Genomic DNA, 5,018 nt, shown 5'->3' with positions numbered 1-5,018 from the left:
CAGATCATTTTAATTTGTAAAAATGAAAAATGAAATACTACCAGACAATTGTAATCGTGCGATGAACTTTGGACGGTGATGAGGGTAGACGAAATCACCGTTCATTTTCGCCTATAGACATTGAAGAAGACTTTTCTATATATATATATATATATATATATATATATATATATATATATAATGAGAGAGAGAAAGAGGTATTTATTCCAATCTATGCTATTGCATATATGCATGTTGGAGGGTATAGTGTGATATACAAAAGGTGGCTTAACATTTGCAACGGTTAGAGGGGCAGGCCATGAGGTCCCTAGTTACCAACTCGCGAGATCCCTCACCCTTATTAACGCTTTCCTCGAAGGAAAACCCCTACCTTCATCTTAGACACTTCACAATGTAACAGAGGCTTCAAAGTTACTTTACTTTCAAAAGTAAGCGAACATTGTTTTCATTTCTCTAATGGTTCAATGTTGAGTGATTTATTTTGGGTGCTCCAAATTAGGTTAAACATTTAATTTTAGAGACAATATTTTTTGAGATCATATATAATGGACCACTTAGTACTAGTAAACAATGATACTCCATTTAGTACTAGTAAACAATGGTACAAGTGCAAAAACTGATTGAGTTTGTCATTTCACTGCACAAGATCTGAGGAAAATGTTTTTAATTTTGAAATGGGGCTGTGATGTCCTATTGGCCGTCTGATTTCACATCTAAAATCATACAATATGGATTTGACTTTAAGCTTAGTCAATGATACATTTTTATATCTCTTCTAGAAATATAGTGTATTGTTTGCTTTTATCGTGGGAAATGTTCTCATTGACAACTTCATCTTTTTTTTTCTTTCTTCTAAGGCCTATCCTCCCTCCCAAGTATTGCTTTTACATCGGCAAAACTCACATAAAAATTGGGTGGTGCACACGAATAGGCAAATAAGAAGTGCAAAAAACAATACATGACTATGTCGAGGAAAAGTTCTTTTTTAAAAAAAGAGTATGTCAAGGAAAAGTTAAAAGGATGAACTATATAGGAACAGGAAAATAAAGATGAGCAGGAAAAAAACAATTACATGACTACGTTAAAACGTTAGATAATTTTTTGACATAAACTCATCTTCTACGACCAAAAATGTTCTCTTTCATAAGGGATACGTTATAGAAAGATAAGAGAACCCCAGATCTTTGGAATTAGAAGATGTGTAGAGATCTGTTCATTACTTTAAATAATTTTTTATATTTGTTCACTTAAATAAGAGATAAGGGATAGGTAGATGCAAGTCGCATACAAATTTATACTTTCCTGTATTTTAAATCTCTAAAAATAAGTCCATCCTTTTCTAAAATTTGCGCATGCAATTACTCTCCACAATCTTTTTCTTATTTTTTTTTTCAAACCTCCGAAAATCTTAACCGACTGGAATTTGTCTCCTATTTGTTTTTTTCAAACCTCCTAATATTTGAACCTACTAGAACTTGCCTCAAATTTATGGGGGAGAGTCCACCCATTCGTAAAATTTGGGCATGCAAATCCTCATCAATTTTTTTTTTATCCCATCTTTTGTAGCATGTCCTACCATTCCTAAAATTTGGGCGTGCGGCAAAAAATTTTCAATTACTGTAGCAAGTGCTCTTTTCCTAAGGGCATGTTTGATAACATGAAGCAAGTTTATGTACTATAAATTGAAAGTTTCTCTTTGCTAGGAAGATAGAAGTTACTATAAAAAGTATAGTACGTTGGATTGAGAGAGAGAGACTGAGAGAGAGAGAGAGAGAGTTTTATTGATGGGTGAGAGCAGCGTCCCAGAGAAAGATATATTTGTACGACAATTGAAGCAGATGTTGCATGATAAACTTCGTTGCACCTCAAAATTGAAGCAATCTGTAGACAATGTCAACCACGATCTCAATTCAATATTGTGTACCAAATCACTAGCTTCCTAATCAATTGTATTAAAATAGAAATCAATATATATATCTATATTCTTGACTATTGTGGGTATACAATTTGTTGAGTCTTTTTATAATTATAAAGTGGAATAGGTGTTCAACTCTCATAAGTAGGTAGCCGATGACTTTCTTCTTAAACTGAATACACACTATCTCGCTCTTTTGCTATTCTCATACACACACACACATGTACACTCATATCTATTGGCAGTCATGGTAATTATGGATTTGGTTCTTATATTCTATTGGACTGTGTCGATAATAATTTCAACACAAAATACAAACACACATGCACAATTAATGCATCCATATACAAGCAGTAAGAAACCAGCCCATTCAATAATAACTTGTAATAGCTTGAACACTACTTAGACATACATTCACTACTGATGCATCCACATACCAACCTCAAAAATTTATCTCATTCAACAATAAAACAACATTATTGTTTGTCCCACATTGTTTCCAACATTAAAAAAAAAAAGATTTAGGCAACAATTAGAACTTTAATGAAAGCAATGACTAGATGCTTAGGAAGATAGTCTTGAGATGCTGAGATGCCTTGAAGAAGACATCAACAGCAATTTCTTCCCCCTTCCACATGGCTTCAATCCGAAGCATCCGTGCCAAATATCTTGAAGTACACAGGCAAATACTTGCCTCTGTACTTTGTCACATAAGTAAACTCCTGTAAGGAGAACACACGTGTGTATTGAATTTGTGTTAACATTGCACCTAAACTTGCAAAACCACAAAGAAATAGACAACAAATGCGTTTCAACTCACCGTTGTACACTGATTCCATATGGCTAGTTCGGCAATCACTATTCGATTAGCCTTATCCCAGCCAAAAACCTGGTGGTCTCAAAATGCTTCTTACTTCCTTGTACATTGCTACAAACTGCTTGACCTTACTCTTCAGCTATTCCATGTCATAAAAGTTCCCATAATTGTTTACCATATACTCTGTCATCCGGTTCCATGTGCCTTTCTTGAACCCCCCCCCACATTTCTTGAAGCCCCGACTTTCTTGACCTCTTTCAGCAAGAGATCAATGAATTGGGCCTCCTGTACAGGGCTCCACTGGCTCATATTGTTATGGTAATCTTTCACATTTATAATAAAGCCTTGTTAGATTGATTTCTTTAAACTAGATGGCACTAAATATTAAGCATAAATAAATAAAAAGTACAAGGCATTATAGCTCAAACATAAATAGAGAAAATACAAAGAAAGTTAGAACAAAGTACCACAATGAATTTTAATAATTATTGGAAGCTCAAAGTACAATCTAGTAACCAAGTTCTACAACAACGAGAATGCATATCTATATCATGTAGATACTTTAAAGAGAAACAATGACAACAAAATTCATATAGAGCTTAAGGAAACTCAATGTGTTGAATATACCAAAACTAGACAAAGAAAAACCATCATAGTATTTGACATAAAAAATCAGAATAAGAATGCATTGACCACAATTCAACACACTGAACTGTTTAGCATTTAGCACACAAAAGGTTCCCAAGGATGCAAAAAAAGACAATGCTGGAAATGTACATATACTTACCCTGTACTATTGAACCATAAGTAAAGCTTAACAAAAGAGAGCATAATAACAAAAATCTAATCAAATCCTATAAAACAAAGCAAGATAATTAGTAAGGGACTATTCTTCAAGCATAGGTTTCTCTAAATTCAAACATAGATAACACAGATTCATTATACAAAATGCATGAAACTGCATATTCCTTCACAAATGCCTTAGTCACTACCGTAATTCCTCCATCCCTGCAATGGGCTATAATAAAGAAAACTATTGATTCAACTCCTGGCTCTATCGAGAATTGCAGGCCCAGAAGCACTAAAATCATAATACTTAGAATTCTAACTTCAATAAGGTCAGAAAACAACTCATCAAAAAATGCATTATATGTGTAGTCAAGAACACCTAATAATAATCATATAAACCGATGCCATCCCAACACTACAACATTTATAATAAAAATTCTAATCATGTTTTAGCATTTCTCTATTGAACTAAAGGCCCATAATTTTCAGGTGACAATAAGTATGAATTCAAAAGTTTTCGAAGATTAACAACTGCTGAAATATGCAAAGAGATTTGAGGAATGGGCAGTCAGAGATGATGAAATAACAACAAAAACAAATAAACCCAAGGATTTTGCAGTCAGAAATGAAGAAAATAGACAGAGAAATATTCATTCAATAATAATGTGTGTGTGTGTGTGTGAGAGAGAGAGAGAGAGAGAGAGATCAATGTACATGTAAATGGAGCTCGTCCACAATATTGAGGGAGTTAGCGATCTTCCCGCATGCTGAATATTGGGGCTTCTATAGAGAGAGAGGGGCGAAGGTAGAAGAGCGGCCTACTGAATATTGGGGCTTTTGTAGAGAGAGAGAGGGGCTGAATATTGGGGTTTCTGTAGAGAGAAAAAGGGGCTAGTGAATATTGGGGTTGTTGTTCCTGTAGAGAGAAAGAGGGGCGAAGGAAGAAGAGGCCTTTTGTAGAGAGAGAGGGGCCAAGGATTGGGTTTCTATAGAGAGAGAAAGAGAGATGGGCCAAGGGAGAAGAGGGCTTGTAGAAAGAGGGAGAGGGGTGAAGGGCGAAGAGAGAGAGAGAGAGAGTTTTGTCACAGAGGAAGCGGCTAGGGTTTTTGTCTCTCACAGAAACAAAGCTTCTGCAGGGAAGAGAAGAGAGACAGAGAGCTTTGTCAGAGAGGAAGTAGTTAGGGTTTCTGTCTCACAAAGAGGAGGCGGCTAGGGTTTCTATTAGGATATAGATATTTCGGGTTCATATTGATATACATTATTATGGATGTATGAGTATATATCTCTTGATAAGATTAGATATCGAGAAGATAAGAAGAGCTCAAGTCAAAGTTACTTGATCATCAAGTTAGCTGGTGATAAGGCCTCCTACTATTTACCTATATCTCCAATAATCATATCATATTTATTTTCTATAATTGTATGATTATCCTCTATATATATATATATATATATATATATATATATATATATATATATATATATATATATATATAT

General features: G+C 34.5%; 1 long non-coding RNA gene across 1 annotated transcript; it reads right to left on the bottom strand.

Annotated features, from left to right (window-relative positions):
* Positions 1–2,659: 2,659 nt before the first annotated feature.
* LOC148783538 (uncharacterized) lies at positions 2,660–4,720 on the bottom strand. The gene is made up of 2 exons (XR_016051277.1): positions 4,236–4,720; positions 2,660–3,055 (listed from the first exon to the last, which is right to left on the bottom strand). It is a non-coding gene; the product is annotated as an uncharacterized LOC148783538 (long non-coding RNA).
* Between the last annotated feature and the right edge of the window lie 298 nt (positions 4,721–5,018).

Source organism: Amborella trichopoda, chromosome 1 (genome assembly GCF_054954075.1).
Source record: "Amborella trichopoda isolate Santa Cruz 75 chromosome 1, AtrichopodaSantaCruz75HAP2 v2.0, whole genome shotgun sequence".
NCBI classification, from domain to species: Eukaryota; Viridiplantae; Streptophyta; class Magnoliopsida; order Amborellales; family Amborellaceae; genus Amborella; species Amborella trichopoda.
Note: the sequence above shows the minus strand (reverse complement) of the source record. Positions and strands in the feature narration are given on the sequence as shown.